Here is a 14,042-nt window from a genome sequence, read left to right as displayed (position 1 = left end):
ATCACAGCGCAATGCATCCGCCTGCTACCAAAGTGAGCACACTTCTGAAATCATCCACATCTATTTCAACCTTTTCCCCTCTGTCTTCACGGTCCCCTGAAAGCAGCGCTTTTTCCACACTTCACGAGTTCCGGCGTGGTCTAGTGGCTAGGATACCTGGCTTTCACCCAGGAGGCCCGGGTTCTATTCCCGGCGTCGGAAAGTCTTCGGTCTCATGGAGTCACGGTGAACACTCTGGACTCTGAATCCAGCGATCCGAGTTCAAATCTCGGTGAGACCTTACTTTTTTTAGAAGTAAACACCTTTGTCAAACGTTACTCCATGCCGTCTTTCCGTAATAACAGCGCGATGCATCCGCCTGCTACCAAAGTGAGCACACTTCTGAAATCATCCACATTTATTTCAACCTTTTCCCCTCTGTCTTCACGGTCCCCTGAAAGCAGCGCTTTTTCCACACTTCACCAGTTCCGGCGTGGTCTAGTGGCTAGGATACCTGGCTTTCACCCAGGAGGCCCGGGTTCGATTCCCGTCGTCGGAAAGTCTTCGGTCTCATGGAGTCACGGTGAGCACTCTGGACTCTGAATCCAGCGATCCGAGTTCAAATCTCGGTGAGTCCTTACTTTTTTAGAAGTATACACCTTTGCCAAACGTTACTCCGTGCCGTCTTTCCGGAATCACAGCGCAATGCATCCGCCTGCTACCAAAGTGAGCACACTTCTGAAATCATCCACATCTATTTCAACCTTTTCCCCTCTGTCTTCACGGTCCCCTGAAAGCAGCGCTTTTTCCACACTTCACGAGTTCCTGCGTGGTCTAGTGGCTAGGATACCTGGCTTTCACCCAGGAGGCCCGGGTTCGATTCCCGTCGTCGGAAAGTCTTCGGTCTCATGGAGTCACGGTGAGCACTCTGGACTCTGAATCCAGCGATCCGAGTTCAAATCTCGGTGAGTCCTTACTTTTTTAGAAGTATACACCTTTGCCAAACGTTACTCCATGCCGTCTTTCCGGAATCACAGCACGATGCATCCGCCTGCTACCAAAGTGAGCACACTTCTGAAATCATCCACATCCATTTCAACCTTTTCCCCTCTGTCTTCATGGTACCCTGAAAGCAGCGCTTTTTCCACACTTCACAAGTTCCGGCGTGGTCTAGTGGATAGGATACCTGGCTTTCACCCCGGATGCCCGGGTTCGATTCTCGGCGTCGGAAAGTCTTCGGTCTCATGGTGTAACGGTGAGCACTCTGGACTCTGAATCCAGAGATCCGAGCTCAAATCTCGGTGAGACCTTACTTTTGTAGAAGTATACACCTTTGTCAAACGTCACTCCCTCCTGTCTTTCCGGAATCACAGCGCAATGCATCCGCGTGTTATCAAAGTGGGCACACTTCTGAAATCATCCACATCTATTTCAACCTTTTCCCCCATGTCTTCACTGTCCCCTTAAAGCAGCGCTTTTTCCACACTTCAGGAGTTCCGGCGTGGTCTAGTGGCTAGGATACCTGGCTTTCACCCAGGAGGCCCGGGTTCGATTCCCGGCGTCGGAAAGTCTTCGGTCTCATGGTGTAACGGTGAGCACTCTGGACTCTGAATCCAACGATCCGAGCTCAAATCTGGGTGAGACCTTACTTTTTTAGAAGTATACACCTTTGTCAAACGTCACTCCCTCCTGTCTTTCCGGAATCACAGCGCAATGCATCCGCGTGTTATCAAAGTGGGCACACTTCTGAAATCATCCACATCTATTTCAACCTTTTCCCCCATGTCTTCACTGTCCCCTTAAAGCAGCGCTTTTTCCGCGCTTCACGAGTTCCGGCGTGGTCTAGAGGCTAGGATACCTGGCTTTCACCCAGGAGGCCCGGGTTCGATTCCCGGCGTCGGAAAGTGTTCGGTCTCATGGTGTATCGGTGAGCACTCTGGACTCTGAATCCAGCGATCCGAGTTCAAATCTCGGTGAGACCTTACTTCTTTTAGAAGTATACACCTTTGTCAAACGTTACTCCATGCCGTCTTTCCGGAATCACAGCGCAATGCATCCGCCTGCTACCAAAGTGAGCACACTTCTGAAATCATCCACATCTATTTCAACCTTTTCCCCTCTGTCTTCACGGTCCCCTGAAAGCAGCGCTTTTTCCACACTTCACGAGTTCCGGCGTGGTCTAGTGGCTAGGATACCTGGCTTTCACCCAGGAGGCCCGGGTTCGATTCCCGTCGTCGGAAAGTCTTCGGTCTCATGGAGTCACGGTGAGCACTCTGGACTCTGAATCCAGCGATCCGAGTTCAAATCTCGGTGAGTCCTTACTTTTTTAGAAGTATACACCTTTGTCAAACGTTACTCCATGCCGTCTTTCCGGAATCACAACGCAATGCATCCGTCTGCTACCAAAGTGAGCACACTTCTGAAATCATCCGCATCTTTTTCAACCTTTTCCCCTCTGTCTTCACGGTCCCCTGAAAGCAGCGCTTTTTCCACACTTCACGAGTTCCGGCGTGGTCTAGTGGCTAGGATACCTGGCTTTCACCCAGGAGACCCGGGTTCTATTCCCGGCGTCGCAAAGTCTTCGGTCTCATGGAGTCACGGTGAGCACTCTGGACTCTGAATCCAGCGATCCGAGTTCAAATCTCGGTGAGTCCTTACTTTTTTAGAAGTATACACCTTTGCCAAACGTTACTCCTTGCCGTCTTTCCGGAATCACAGCGCAATGCATCCGCCTGCTACCAAAGTGAGCACACTTCTGAAATCATCCACATCTATTTCAACCTTTTCCCCTCTGTCTTCACGGTCCCCTGAAAGCAGCGCTTTTTCCACACTTCACGAGTTCCGGCGTGGTCTAGTGGCTAGGATACCTGGCTTTCACCCAGGAGGCCCGGGTTCGATTCCCGGCGTCGGAAAGTCTTCGGTCTCATGGAGTAACGGTGAGCACTCTGGACTCTAAATCCAGCGATCCGAGTTCAAATCTTGGTGAGACTTTACTTTTTTTAGAAGTATACACCTTTGTCAAACGTTACTCCATGCCGTCTTTCCGGAATCACAGCGCGATGCATCCGGCTGCTACGAAAGTGAGCACACTTCTGAAATCATCCACATCTATTTCAACCTTTTCCCCTCTGTCTTCACGGTCCCCTGAAAGCAGCACTTTTTCCACACTTCACGAGTTCCGGCGTGGTCTAGAGGCTAGGATACCTGGCTTTCACCCAGGAGGCCCGGGTTCTATTCCCGGCGTCGGAAAGTCTTCGGTTTCATGGAGTAACGGTGAGCTCTCCGGACTCTGAATCCAGCGATCCGAGTTCAAATCTCGGTGAGACCTTACTTTTTTTAGAAGTATACACCTTTGTCAAACGTTACTCCATGCCGTCTTTCCGGAATCGCAGCGCGATGCATCCGCCTGCAACGAAAGTGAGCACACTTCTGAAATCATCCACATCTATTTCAACCTTTTCCCCTCTGTCTTCACGGTCCCCTGAAAGCAGCGCTTTTTCCACACTTCACGAGTTCCGGCGTGGTCTAGTGGCTAGGATACCTGGCTTTCACCCAGGAGGCCCGGGTTCTATTCCCGGCGTCGGAAAGTCTTCGGTCTCATGGAGTCACGGTGAGCACTCTGGACTCTGAATCCAGCGATCCGAGTTCAAATCTCGGTGAGTCCTTATTTTTTTAGAAGTATACACCTTTGCCAAACGTTACTCCTTGCCGTCTTTCCGGAATCACAGCGCAATGCATCCGCCTGCTACCAAAGTGAGCACACTTCTGAAATCATCCACATCTATTTCAACCTTTTCCCCTCTGTCTTCACGGTCCCCTGAAAGCAGCGCTTTTTCCACACTTCACGAGTTCCGGCGTGGTCTAGTGGCTAGGATACCTGGCTTTCACCCAGGAGGCCCGGGTTCTATTCCCGGCGTCGCAAAGTCTTCGGTCTCATGGAGTCACGGTGAGCACTCTGGACTCTGAATCCAGCGATCCGAGTTCAAATCTCGGTGAGACCTTACTTTTTTTAGAAGTATACACCTTTGTCAAACGTTACTCCATGCCGTCTTTCCGGAATCACAGCGCAATGCATCCGCCTGCTACCAAAGTGAGCACACTTCTGAAATCATCCGCACCTTTTTCAACCTTTTACCCTGTGTCTTCATGGTCCCCTGAAAGCAGCGCTTTTTCCACACTTCACGAGTTCCGGCGTGGTCTAGTGGCTAGGATACCTGGCTTTCACCCAGGAGACCCGGGTTCTATTCCCGGCGTCGCAAAGTCTTCGGTATCATGGAGTCACGGTGAGCACTCTGGACTCTGAATCCAGCGATCCGAGTTCAAATCTCGGTGAGTCCTTACTTTTTTAGAAGTATACACCTTTGCCAAACGTTACTCCTTGCCGTCTTTCCGGAATCACAGCGCAATGCATCCGCCTGCTACCAAAGTGAGCACACTTCTGAAATCATCCACATCTATTTCAACCTTTTCCCCTCTGTCTTCACGGTCCCCTGAAAGCAGCGCTTTTTCCACACTTCACGAGTTCCGGCGTGGTCTAGTGGCTAGGATACCTGGCTTTCACCCAGGAGGCCCGGGTTCTATTCCCGGCGTCGGAAAGTCTTCGGTCTCATGGAGTCACGGTGAGCACTCTGGACTCTGAATCCAGCGATCCGAGTTCAAATCTCGGTGAGACCTTACTTTTTTTAGAAGTATACACCTTTGTCAAACGTTACTCCATGCCGTCTTTCCGGAACCACAGCGCGATGCATCCGCCTGCTACCAAAGTGAGCACACTTCTGAAATCATCCACATCTATTTCAACCTTTTCCCCTCCGTCTTCACGGTCCCCTGAAAGCAGCGCTTTCTCCACACTTCACGAGTTCCGGCGTGGTCTAGTGGCTAGGATACCTCGCTTTCACCCAGGAGGCCCGGGTTCTATTCCCGGCGTCGCAAAGTCTTCGGTCTCATGGAGTCACGGTGAGCACTCTGGACTCTGAATCCAGCGATCCGAGTTCAAATCTCGGTGAGACCTTACTTTTTTTAGAAGTATACACCTTTGTCAAACGTTACTCCATGCCGTCTTTCCGGAATCACAGCGCGATGCATCCGCCTGCTACCAAAGTGAGCACACTTCTGAAATTATCCACATCTATTTCAACCTTTTCCCCTCTGTCTTCACGGTCCCCTGAAAGCAGCGCTTTTTCCACACTTCACGAGTTCCGGCGTGGTCTAGTGGCTACGATACCTGGCTTTCACCCAGAAGGCCCGGGTTCTATTCCCGGCGTCGGAAAGTCTTCGGTCTCATGGAGTCACGGTGAGCACTCTGGACTCTGAATCCAGCGATCCGAGTTCAAATCTCGGTGAGTCCTTACTTTTTTAGAAGTATACACCTTTGTCAAACGTTACTCCATGCCGTCTTTCCGGAACCACAGCGCGATGCATCCGCCTGCTATCAAAGTGAGCACACTTCTGAAATCATCCACATCTATTTCAACCTTTTCCCCTCTGTCTTCACGGTCCCCTGAAAGCAGCGCTTTTTCCACAATTCACGAGTTCCGGCGTGGTCCAGTGGCTAGGATACCTGGCTTTCACCCAGGAGGCCCGGGTTCTATTCCCGGCGTCGCAAAGTCTTCGGTCTCATGGAGTCACGGTGAGCACTCTGGACTCTGAATCCAGCGATCCGAGTTCAAATCTCGGTGAGACCTTACTTTTTTTAGAAGTATACACCTTTGTCAAACGTTACTCCATGCCGTCTTTCCGGAATCACAGCGCAATGCATCCGCCTGCTACCAAAGTAAGCACACTTCTGAAATCATCCACACCTTTTTCAACCTTTTCCCCTGTGTCTTCATGGTCCCCTGAAAGCAGCGCTTTTTCCACACTTCACGAGTTCCGGCGTGGTCTAGTGGCTAGGATACCTGGCTTTCACCCAGGAGACCCGGGTTCTATTCCCGGCGTCGCAAAGTCTTCGGTATCATGGAGTCACGGTGAGCACTCTGGACTCTGAATCCAGCGATCCGAGTTCAAATCTCGGTGAGTCCTTACTTTTTTAGAAGTATACACCTTTGCCAAACGTTACTCCTTGCCGTCTTTCCGGAATCACAGCGCAATGCATCCGCCTGCTACCAAAGTGAGCACACTTCTGAAATCATCCACATCTATTTCAACCTTTTCCCCTCTGTCTTCACGGTCCCCTGAAAGCAGCGCTTTTTCCACACTTCACGAGTTCCGGCGTGGTCTAGTGGCTAGGATACCTGGCTTTCACCCAGGAGGCCCGGGTTCTATTCCCGGCGTCGGAAAGTCTTCGGTCTCATGGAGTCACGGTGAGCACTCTGGACTCTGAATCCAGCGATCCGAGTTCAAATCTCGGTGAGACCTTACTTTTTTTAGAAGTATACACCTTTGTCAAACGTTACTCCATGCCGTCTTTCCGGAACCACAGCGCGATGCATCCGCCTGCTACCAAAGTGAGCACACTTCTGAAATCATCCACATCTATTTCAACCTTTTCCCCTCTGTCTTCACGGTCCGCTGAAAGCAGCGCTTTTTCCACACTTCACGAGTTCCGGCGTGGTCTAGTGGCTAGGATACCTGGCTTTCACCCAGGAGGCCCGGGTTCTATTCCCGGCGTCGTAAAGTCTTCGGTCTCATGGAGTCACGGTGAGCACTCTGGACTCTGAATCCAGCGATCCGAGTTCAAATCTCGGTGAGACCTTACTTTTTTTAGAAGTATACACCTTTGTCAAACGTTACTCCATGCCGTCTTTCCGGAATCACAGCGCGATGCATCCGCCTGCTACCAAAGTGAGCACACTTCTGAAATCATCCACATCTATTTCAACCTTTTCCCCTCTGTCTTCACGGTCCCCTGAAAGCAGCGCTTTTTCCACACTTCACGAGTTCCGGCGTGGTCTAGTGGCTACGATACCTGGCTTTCACCCAGAAGGCCCGGGTTCTATTCCCGGCGTCGGAAAGTCTTCGGTCTCATGGAGTCACGGTGAGCACTCTGGACTCTGAATCCAGCGATCCGAGTTAAAATCTCGGTGAGACCTTACTTTTTTTAGAAGTATACACCTTTGTCAAACGTTACTCCATGCCGTCTTTCCGGAACCACAGCGCGATGCATCCGCCTGCTACCAAAGTGAGCACACTTCTGAAATCATCCACATCTATTTCAACCTTTTCCCCTCTGTCTTCACGGTCCCCTGAAAGCAGCGCTTTTTCCACACTTCACGAGTTCCGGCGTGGTCTAGTGGCTTGGATACCTGGCTTTCACCAAGGAGGCCCGGCTTCTATTCCCGGCGTCGGAAAGTCTTCGGTCTCATGGAGTCACGGTGAGCACTCTGGACTCTGAATCCAGCGATCCGAGTTCAAATCTCGGTGAGACCTTACTTTTTTTAGAAGTATACACCTTTGTCAAACGTTACTCCATGCCGTCTTTCCGGAATCACAGCGCGATGCATCCGCCTGCTACCAAAGTGAGCACACTTCTGAAATCATCCACATCTATTTCAACCTTTTCCCCTCTGTCTTCACGGTCCCCTGAAAGCAGCGCTTTTTCCACACTTCACGAGTTCCGGCGTGGTCTAGTGGCTAGGATACCTAGCTTTCACCCAGAAGGCCCGGGTTCTATTCCCGGCGTCGCAAAGTCTTCGGTCTCATGGAGTCACGGTGAGCACTCTGGACTCTGAATCCAGCGATCCGAGTTCAAATCTCGGTGAGACCTTACTTTTTTTAGAAGTATACACCTTTGTCAAACGTTACTCCATGCCGTCTTTCCGGAACCACAGCGCGATGCATCCGCCTGCTACCAAAGTAAGCACACTTCTGAAATCATCCACATCTATTTCAACCTTTTCCCCTCTGTCTTCACGGTCCCCTGAAAGCAGCGCTTTTTCCACACTTCACGAGTTCCGGTATGGTCTAGTGGCTAGGATACCTGGCTTTCACCCAGGAGGCCCGGGTTCTATTCCCGGCGTCGCAAAGTCTTCGGTCTCATGGAGTCACGGTGAGCACTCTGGACTCTGAATCCAGCGATCCGAGTTCAAATCTCGGCGAGACCTTACTTTTTTTAGAAGTATACACCTTTGTCAAACGTTACTCCATGCCGTCTTTCCGGAATCACAGCGCGATGCATCCGCCTGCTACCAAAGTGAGCACACTTCTGAAATCATCCACATCTATTTCAACCTTTTCCCCTCTGTCTTCACGGTCCCCTGAAAGCAGCGCTTTTTCCACACTTCACGAGTTCCGGCGTGGTCTAGTGGCTACGATACCTGGCTTTCACCCAGAAGGCCCGGGTTCTATTCCCGGCGTCGGAAAGTCTTCGGTCTCATGGAGTCACGGTGAGCACTCTGGACTCTGAATCCAGCGATCCGAGTTCAAATCTCGGTGAGACCTTACTTTTTTTAGAAGTATACACCTTTGTCAAACGTTACTCCATGCCGTCTTTCCGGAACCACAGCGCGATGCATCCGCCTGCTACCAAAGTGAGCACACTTCTGAAATCATCCACATCTATTTCAACCTTTTCCCCTCTGTCTTCACGGTCCCCTGAAAGCAGCGCTTTTTCCACACTTCACGAGTTCCGGCGTGGTCTAGTGGCTAGGATACCTGGCTTTCACCAAGGAGGCCCGGCTTCTATTCCCGGCGTCGGAAAGTCTTCGGTCTCATGGAGTCACGGTGAGCACTCTGGACTCTGAATCCAGCGATCCGAGTTCAAATCTCGGTGAGACCTTACTTTTTTTAGAAGTATACACCTTTGTCAAACGTTACTCCATGCCGTCTTTCCGGAATCACAGCGCGATGCATCCGCCTGCTACCAAAGTGAGCACACTTCTGAAATCATCCACATCTATTTCAACCTTTTCCCCTCTGTCTTCACGGTCCCCTGAAAGCAGCGCTTTTTCCACACTTCACGAGTTCCGGCGTGGTCTAGTGGCTACGATACCTGGCTTTCACCCAGAAGGCCCGGGTTCTATTCCCGGCGTCGGAAAGTCTTCGGTCTCATGGAGTCACGGTGAGCACTCTGGACTCTGAATCCAGCGATCCGAGTTCAAATCTCGGTGAGTCCTTACTTTTTTAGAAGTATACCCCTTTGCCAAACGTTACTCCTTGCCGTCTTTCCGGAATCACAGCGCAATGCATCCGCCTGCTACCAAAGTGAGCACACTTCTGAAATCATCCACATCTATTTCAACCTTTTCCCCTCTGTCTTCACGGTCCCCTGCAAGCAGCGCTTTTTCCACACTTCACGAGTTCCGGCGTGGTCTAGTGGCTAGGATACCTGGCTTTCACCCAGGAGGCCCGGGTTCTATTCCCGGCGTCGGAAAGTCTTCGGTCTCATGGAGTCACGGTGAGCACTCTGGACTCTGAATCCAGCGATCCGAGTTCAAATCTCGGTGAGACCTTACTTTTTTTAGAAGTAAACACCTTTGTCAAACGTTACTCCATGCCGTCTTTCCGGAATCACAGCGCGATGCATCCGCCTGCTACCAAAGTGAGCACACTTCTGAAATCATCCACATCTATTTCAACCTTTTCCCCTCTGTCTTCACGGTCCCCTGAAAGCAGCGCTTTTTCCACACTTCACGAGTTCCGGCGTGGTCTAGTGGCTACGATACCTGGCTTTCACCCAGAAGGCCCGGGTTCTATTCCCGGCGTCGGAAACTCTTCGGTCTCATGGAGTCACGGTGAGCACTCTGGACTCTGAATCCAGCGATCCGAGTTCAAATCTCGGTGAGACCTTACTTTTTTTAGAAGTATACACCTTTGTCAAACGTTACTCCATGCCGTCTTTCCGGAACCACAGCGCGATGCATCCGCCTGCTACCAAAGTGAGCACACTTCTGAAATCATCCACATCTATTTCAACCTTTTCCCCTCTGTCTTCACGGTCCCCTGAAAGCAGCGCTTTTTCCACACTTCACGAGTTCCGGCGTGGTCTAGTGGCTAGGATACCTGGCTTTCACCAAGGAGGCCCGGCTTCTATTCCCGGCGTCGGAAAGTCTTCGGTCTCATGGAGTCACGGTGAGCACTCTGGACTCTGAATCCAGCGATCCGAGTTCAAATCTCGGTGAGACCTTACTTTTTTTAGAAGTATACACCTTTGTCAAACGTTACTCCATGCCGTCTTTCCGGAATCACAGCGCGATGCATCCGCCTGCTACCAAAGTGAGCACACTTCTGAAATCATCCACATCTATTTCAACCTTTTCCCCTCTGTCTTCACGGTCCCCTGAAAGCAGCGCTTTTTCCACACTTCACGAGGTCCGGCGTGGTCTAGTGGCTACGATACCTGGCTTTCACCCAGAAGGCCCGGGTTCTATTCCCGGCGTCGGAAAGTCTTCGGTCTCATGGAGTCACGGTGAGCACTCTGGACTCTGAATCCAGCGATCCGAGTTCAAATCTCGGTGAGTCCTTACTTTTTTAAAAGTATACCCCTTTGCCAAACGTTACTCCTTGCCGTCTTTCCGGAATCACAGCGCAATGCATCCGCCTGCTACCAAAGTGAGCACACTTCTGAAATCATCCACATCTATTTCAACCATTTCCCCTCTGTCTTCACGGTCCCCTGAAAGCAGCGCTTTTTCCACACTTCACGAGTTCCGGCGTGGTCTAGTGGCTAGGATACCTGGCTTTCACCCAGGAGGCCCGGGTTCTATTCCCGGCGTCGGAAAGTCTTCGGTCTCATGGAGTCACGGTGAGCACTCTGGACTCTGAATCCAGCGATCCGAGTTCAAATCTCGGTAAGACCTTACTTTTTTTAGAAGTAAACACCTTTGTCAAACGTTACTCCATGCCGTCTTTCCGGAATAACAGCGCGATGCATCCGCCTGCTACCAAAGTGAGCACACTTCTGAAATCATCCACATCTATTTCAACCTTTTCCCCTCTGTCTTCACGGTCCCCTGAAAGCAGCGCTTTTTCCACACTTCACGAGTTCCGGCGTGGTCTAGTGGCTAGGATACCTGGCTTTCACCCAGGAGGCCCGGGTTCTATTCCCGGCGTCGGAAAGTCTTCGGTCTCATGGAGTCACGGTGAGCACTCTGGACTCTGAATCCAGCGATCCGAGTTCAAATCTCGGTGAGACCTTACTTTTTTTAGAAGTATACACCTTTGTCAAACGTTACTCCATGCCGTCTTTCCGGAACCACAGCGCGATGCATCCGCCTGCTACCAAAGTGAGCACACTTCTGAAATCATCCACATCTATTTCAACCTTTTCCACTCTGTCTTCACGGTCCCCTGAAAGCAGCGCTTTTTCCACACTTCACGAGTTCCAGCGTGGTCTAGTGGCTAGGATACCTGGCTTTCACCCAGGAGGCCCGGGTTCTATTCCCGGCGTCGCAAAGTCTTCGGTCTCATGGAGTCACGGTGAGCACTCTGGACTCTGAATCCAGCGATCCGAGTTCAAATCTCGGTGAGACCTTACTTTTTTTAGAAGTATACACCTTTGTCAAACGTTACTCCATGCCGTCTTTCCGGAATCACAGCGCGATGCATCCGCCTGCTACCAAAGTGAGGACACTTCTGAAATCATCCACATCTATTTCAACCTTTTCCCCTCTGTCTTCACGGTCCCCTGAAAGCAGCGCTTTTTCCACACTTCACGAGTTCCGGCGTGGTCTAGTGGCTACGATACGTGGCTTTCACCCAGAAAGCCCGGGTTCTATTCCCGGCGTCGGAAAGTCTTCGGTCTCATGGAGTCACGGTGAGCACTCTGGACTCTGAATCCAGCGATCCGAGTTCAAATCTCGGTGAGACCTTACTTTTTTTAGAAGTATACACCTTTGTCAAACGTTACTCCATGCCGTCTTTCCGGAACCACAGCGCGATGCATCCGCCTGCTACCAAAGTGAGCACACTTCTGAAATCATCCACATCTATTTCAACCTTTTCCCCTCTGTCTTCACGGTCCCCTGAAAGCAGCGCTTTTTCCACACTTCACGAGTTCCGGCGTGGTCTAGTGGCTAGGATACCTGGCTTTCACCCAGGAGGCCCGGCTTCTATTCCCGGCGTCGGAAAGTCTTCGGTCTCATGGAGTCACGGTGAGCACTCTGGACTCTGAATCCAGCGATCCGAGTTCAAATCTCGGTGGGACCTTACTTTTTTTAGAAGTATACACCTTTGTCAAACGTTACTCCATGCCGTCTTTCCGGAACCACAGCGCGATGCATCCGCCTGCTACCAAAGTGAGCACACTTCTGAAATCATCCACATCTATTTCAACCTTTTCCCCTCTGTCTTCACGGTCCCCTGAAAGCAGCGCTTTTTCCACACTTCACGAGTTCCGGCGTGGTCTAGTGGCTACGATACCTGGCTTTCACCCAGAAGGCCCGGGTTCTATTCCCGGCGTCGGAAAGTCTTCGGTCTCATGGAGTCACGGAGAGCACTCTGGACTCTGAATCCAGCGATCCGAGTTCAAATCTCGGTGAGTCCTTACTTTTTTAGAAGTATACACCTTTGCCAAACGTTACTCCTTGCCGTCTTTCCGGAATCACAGCGCAATGCATCCGCCTGCTACCAAAGTGAGCACACTTCTGAAATCGTCCACATCTATTTCAACCTTTTCCCCTCTGTCTTCACGGTCCCCTGAAAGCAGCGCTTTTTCCACACTTCACGAGTTCCGGCGTGGTCTAGTGGCTAGGATACCTGGCTTTCACCCAGGAGGCCCGGGTTCTATTCCCGGCGTCGGAAAGTCTTCGGTCTCATGGAGTCACGGTGAACACTCTGGACTCTGAATCCAGCGATCCGAGTTCAAATCTCGGTGAGACCTTACTTTTTTTAGAAGTAAACACCTTTGTCAAACGTTACTCCATGCCGTCTTTCCGTAATAACAGCGCGATGCATCCGCCTGCTACCAAAGTGAGCACACTTCTGAAATCATCCACATTTATTTCAACCTTTTCCCCTCTGTCTTCACGGTCCCCTGAAAGCAGCGCTTTTTCCGCACTTCACCAGTTCCGGCGTGGTCTAGTGGCTAGGATACCTGGCTTTCACCCAGGAGGCCCGGGTTCGATTCCCGTCGTCGGAAAGTCTTCGGTCTCATGGAGTCACGGTGAGCACTCTGGACTCTGAATCCAGCGATCCGAGTTCAAATCTCGGTGAGTCCTTACTTTTTTAGAAGTATACACCTTTGCCAAACGTTACTCCGTGCCGTCTTTCCGGAATCACAGCGCAATGCATCCGCCTGCTACCAAAGTGAGCACACTTCTGAAATCATCCACATCTATTTCAACCTTTTCCCCTCTGTCTTCACGGTCCCCTGAAAGCAGCGCTTTTTCCACACTTCACGAGTTCCTGCGTGGTCTAGTGGCTAGGATACCTGGCTTTCACCCAGGAGGCCCGGGTTCGATTCCCGTCGTCGGAAAGTCTTCGGTCTCATGGAGTCACGGTGAGCACTCTGGACTCTGAATCCAGCGATCCGAGTTCAAATCTCGGTGAGTCCTTACTTTTTTAGAAGTATACACCTTTGCCAAACGTTACTCCATGCCGTCTTTCCGGAATCACAGCACGATGCATCCGCCTGCTACCAAAGTGAGCACACTTCTGAAATCATCCACATCCATTTCAACCTTTTCCCCTCTGTCTTCATGGTACCCTGAAAGCAGCGCTTTTTCCACACTTCACAAGTTCCGGCGTGGTCTAGTGGCTAGGATACCTGGCTTTCACCCCGGATGCCCGGGTTCGATTCTCGGCGTCGGAAAGTCTTCGGTCTCATGGTGTAACGGTGAGCACTCTGGACTCTGAATCCAGAGATCCGAGCTCAAATCTCGGTGAGACCTTACTTTTGTAGAAGTATACACCTTTGTCAAACGTCACTCCCTCCTGTCTTTCCGGAATCACAGCGCAATGCATCCGCGTGTTATCAAAGTGGGCACACTTCTGAAATCATCCACATCTATTTCAACCTTTTCCCCCATGTCTTCACTGTCCCCTTAAAGCAGCGCTTTTTCCACACTTCAGGAGTTCCGGCGTGGTCTAGTGGCTAGGATACCTGGCTTTCACCCAGGAGGCCCGGGTTCGATTCCCGGCGTCGGAAAGTCTTCGGTCTCATGGTGTAACGGTGAGCACTCTGGACT

General features: G+C 51.1%; 38 non-coding genes across 38 annotated transcripts; all 38 read left to right on the top strand.

Moving 5' to 3' along the window:
- The first annotated feature begins 129 nt into the window (after positions 1–129).
- Positions 130–201, top strand: Trnae-uuc (transfer RNA glutamic acid (anticodon UUC)). Its single transcript has one exon. It is a non-coding gene; the product is annotated as a tRNA-Glu (tRNA).
- Positions 202–466: 265 nt separating this feature from the next.
- On the top strand, positions 467–538 carry Trnae-uuc (transfer RNA glutamic acid (anticodon UUC)). The gene has a single exon. It is a non-coding gene; the product is annotated as a tRNA-Glu (tRNA).
- Positions 539–802: 264 nt separating this feature from the next.
- Trnae-uuc (transfer RNA glutamic acid (anticodon UUC)) lies at positions 803–874 on the top strand. Its single transcript has one exon. It is a non-coding gene; the product is annotated as a tRNA-Glu (tRNA).
- Positions 875–1,138: 264 nt separating this feature from the next.
- On the top strand, positions 1,139–1,210 carry Trnae-uuc (transfer RNA glutamic acid (anticodon UUC)). The gene has a single exon. It is a non-coding gene; the product is annotated as a tRNA-Glu (tRNA).
- A 7-nt stretch (positions 1,211–1,217) lies between these two features.
- Trnaq-cug (transfer RNA glutamine (anticodon CUG)) lies at positions 1,218–1,289 on the top strand. Its single transcript has one exon. It is a non-coding gene; the product is annotated as a tRNA-Gln (tRNA).
- Positions 1,290–1,474: 185 nt separating this feature from the next.
- Positions 1,475–1,546, top strand: Trnae-uuc (transfer RNA glutamic acid (anticodon UUC)). The gene has a single exon. It is a non-coding gene; the product is annotated as a tRNA-Glu (tRNA).
- A 264-nt stretch (positions 1,547–1,810) lies between these two features.
- On the top strand, positions 1,811–1,882 carry Trnae-uuc (transfer RNA glutamic acid (anticodon UUC)). Its single transcript has one exon. It is a non-coding gene; the product is annotated as a tRNA-Glu (tRNA).
- A 7-nt stretch (positions 1,883–1,889) lies between these two features.
- On the top strand, positions 1,890–1,961 carry Trnaq-cug (transfer RNA glutamine (anticodon CUG)). The gene has a single exon. It is a non-coding gene; the product is annotated as a tRNA-Gln (tRNA).
- Positions 1,962–2,147: 186 nt separating this feature from the next.
- Positions 2,148–2,219, top strand: Trnae-uuc (transfer RNA glutamic acid (anticodon UUC)). The gene has a single exon. It is a non-coding gene; the product is annotated as a tRNA-Glu (tRNA).
- Positions 2,220–2,483: 264 nt separating this feature from the next.
- Positions 2,484–2,555, top strand: Trnae-uuc (transfer RNA glutamic acid (anticodon UUC)). The gene has a single exon. It is a non-coding gene; the product is annotated as a tRNA-Glu (tRNA).
- A 264-nt stretch (positions 2,556–2,819) lies between these two features.
- Positions 2,820–2,891, top strand: Trnae-uuc (transfer RNA glutamic acid (anticodon UUC)). Its single transcript has one exon. It is a non-coding gene; the product is annotated as a tRNA-Glu (tRNA).
- Positions 2,892–3,156: 265 nt separating this feature from the next.
- Trnae-uuc (transfer RNA glutamic acid (anticodon UUC)) lies at positions 3,157–3,228 on the top strand. The gene has a single exon. It is a non-coding gene; the product is annotated as a tRNA-Glu (tRNA).
- Positions 3,229–3,493: 265 nt separating this feature from the next.
- On the top strand, positions 3,494–3,565 carry Trnae-uuc (transfer RNA glutamic acid (anticodon UUC)). Its single transcript has one exon. It is a non-coding gene; the product is annotated as a tRNA-Glu (tRNA).
- Positions 3,566–3,829: 264 nt separating this feature from the next.
- On the top strand, positions 3,830–3,901 carry Trnae-uuc (transfer RNA glutamic acid (anticodon UUC)). The gene has a single exon. It is a non-coding gene; the product is annotated as a tRNA-Glu (tRNA).
- A 265-nt stretch (positions 3,902–4,166) lies between these two features.
- Positions 4,167–4,238, top strand: Trnae-uuc (transfer RNA glutamic acid (anticodon UUC)). The gene has a single exon. It is a non-coding gene; the product is annotated as a tRNA-Glu (tRNA).
- Positions 4,239–4,502: 264 nt separating this feature from the next.
- Positions 4,503–4,574, top strand: Trnae-uuc (transfer RNA glutamic acid (anticodon UUC)). The gene has a single exon. It is a non-coding gene; the product is annotated as a tRNA-Glu (tRNA).
- Positions 4,575–5,176: 602 nt separating this feature from the next.
- On the top strand, positions 5,177–5,248 carry Trnae-uuc (transfer RNA glutamic acid (anticodon UUC)). The gene has a single exon. It is a non-coding gene; the product is annotated as a tRNA-Glu (tRNA).
- Positions 5,249–5,512: 264 nt separating this feature from the next.
- Trnae-uuc (transfer RNA glutamic acid (anticodon UUC)) lies at positions 5,513–5,584 on the top strand. Its single transcript has one exon. It is a non-coding gene; the product is annotated as a tRNA-Glu (tRNA).
- A 265-nt stretch (positions 5,585–5,849) lies between these two features.
- Positions 5,850–5,921, top strand: Trnae-uuc (transfer RNA glutamic acid (anticodon UUC)). The gene has a single exon. It is a non-coding gene; the product is annotated as a tRNA-Glu (tRNA).
- A 264-nt stretch (positions 5,922–6,185) lies between these two features.
- Positions 6,186–6,257, top strand: Trnae-uuc (transfer RNA glutamic acid (anticodon UUC)). Its single transcript has one exon. It is a non-coding gene; the product is annotated as a tRNA-Glu (tRNA).
- A 265-nt stretch (positions 6,258–6,522) lies between these two features.
- On the top strand, positions 6,523–6,594 carry Trnae-uuc (transfer RNA glutamic acid (anticodon UUC)). Its single transcript has one exon. It is a non-coding gene; the product is annotated as a tRNA-Glu (tRNA).
- A 265-nt stretch (positions 6,595–6,859) lies between these two features.
- Positions 6,860–6,931, top strand: Trnae-uuc (transfer RNA glutamic acid (anticodon UUC)). Its single transcript has one exon. It is a non-coding gene; the product is annotated as a tRNA-Glu (tRNA).
- A 1,276-nt stretch (positions 6,932–8,207) lies between these two features.
- On the top strand, positions 8,208–8,279 carry Trnae-uuc (transfer RNA glutamic acid (anticodon UUC)). Its single transcript has one exon. It is a non-coding gene; the product is annotated as a tRNA-Glu (tRNA).
- A 602-nt stretch (positions 8,280–8,881) lies between these two features.
- Positions 8,882–8,953, top strand: Trnae-uuc (transfer RNA glutamic acid (anticodon UUC)). The gene has a single exon. It is a non-coding gene; the product is annotated as a tRNA-Glu (tRNA).
- Positions 8,954–9,217: 264 nt separating this feature from the next.
- On the top strand, positions 9,218–9,289 carry Trnae-uuc (transfer RNA glutamic acid (anticodon UUC)). The gene has a single exon. It is a non-coding gene; the product is annotated as a tRNA-Glu (tRNA).
- Positions 9,290–9,554: 265 nt separating this feature from the next.
- Trnae-uuc (transfer RNA glutamic acid (anticodon UUC)) lies at positions 9,555–9,626 on the top strand. Its single transcript has one exon. It is a non-coding gene; the product is annotated as a tRNA-Glu (tRNA).
- A 602-nt stretch (positions 9,627–10,228) lies between these two features.
- On the top strand, positions 10,229–10,300 carry Trnae-uuc (transfer RNA glutamic acid (anticodon UUC)). The gene has a single exon. It is a non-coding gene; the product is annotated as a tRNA-Glu (tRNA).
- A 264-nt stretch (positions 10,301–10,564) lies between these two features.
- Positions 10,565–10,636, top strand: Trnae-uuc (transfer RNA glutamic acid (anticodon UUC)). Its single transcript has one exon. It is a non-coding gene; the product is annotated as a tRNA-Glu (tRNA).
- Positions 10,637–10,901: 265 nt separating this feature from the next.
- Trnae-uuc (transfer RNA glutamic acid (anticodon UUC)) lies at positions 10,902–10,973 on the top strand. The gene has a single exon. It is a non-coding gene; the product is annotated as a tRNA-Glu (tRNA).
- A 265-nt stretch (positions 10,974–11,238) lies between these two features.
- On the top strand, positions 11,239–11,310 carry Trnae-uuc (transfer RNA glutamic acid (anticodon UUC)). Its single transcript has one exon. It is a non-coding gene; the product is annotated as a tRNA-Glu (tRNA).
- A 602-nt stretch (positions 11,311–11,912) lies between these two features.
- On the top strand, positions 11,913–11,984 carry Trnae-uuc (transfer RNA glutamic acid (anticodon UUC)). Its single transcript has one exon. It is a non-coding gene; the product is annotated as a tRNA-Glu (tRNA).
- Positions 11,985–12,249: 265 nt separating this feature from the next.
- Positions 12,250–12,321, top strand: Trnae-uuc (transfer RNA glutamic acid (anticodon UUC)). The gene has a single exon. It is a non-coding gene; the product is annotated as a tRNA-Glu (tRNA).
- A 264-nt stretch (positions 12,322–12,585) lies between these two features.
- Trnae-uuc (transfer RNA glutamic acid (anticodon UUC)) lies at positions 12,586–12,657 on the top strand. The gene has a single exon. It is a non-coding gene; the product is annotated as a tRNA-Glu (tRNA).
- Positions 12,658–12,922: 265 nt separating this feature from the next.
- Positions 12,923–12,994, top strand: Trnae-uuc (transfer RNA glutamic acid (anticodon UUC)). The gene has a single exon. It is a non-coding gene; the product is annotated as a tRNA-Glu (tRNA).
- A 264-nt stretch (positions 12,995–13,258) lies between these two features.
- Positions 13,259–13,330, top strand: Trnae-uuc (transfer RNA glutamic acid (anticodon UUC)). The gene has a single exon. It is a non-coding gene; the product is annotated as a tRNA-Glu (tRNA).
- A 264-nt stretch (positions 13,331–13,594) lies between these two features.
- Positions 13,595–13,666, top strand: Trnae-uuc (transfer RNA glutamic acid (anticodon UUC)). Its single transcript has one exon. It is a non-coding gene; the product is annotated as a tRNA-Glu (tRNA).
- A 7-nt stretch (positions 13,667–13,673) lies between these two features.
- Trnaq-cug (transfer RNA glutamine (anticodon CUG)) lies at positions 13,674–13,745 on the top strand. The gene has a single exon. It is a non-coding gene; the product is annotated as a tRNA-Gln (tRNA).
- A 185-nt stretch (positions 13,746–13,930) lies between these two features.
- On the top strand, positions 13,931–14,002 carry Trnae-uuc (transfer RNA glutamic acid (anticodon UUC)). Its single transcript has one exon. It is a non-coding gene; the product is annotated as a tRNA-Glu (tRNA).
- Positions 14,003–14,042: the final 40 nt, after the last annotated feature.

The sequence above is a fragment of the Haemaphysalis longicornis genome, unplaced genomic scaffold (assembly GCF_048455015.1).
Source record: "Haemaphysalis longicornis isolate Haplotype H1 unplaced genomic scaffold, Haemaphysalis longicornis Haplotype H1 scaffold_3, whole genome shotgun sequence".
NCBI lineage: Eukaryota > Metazoa > Arthropoda > Arachnida > Ixodida > Ixodidae > Haemaphysalis > Haemaphysalis longicornis.
Note: the sequence above shows the minus strand (reverse complement) of the source record. Positions and strands in the feature narration are given on the sequence as shown.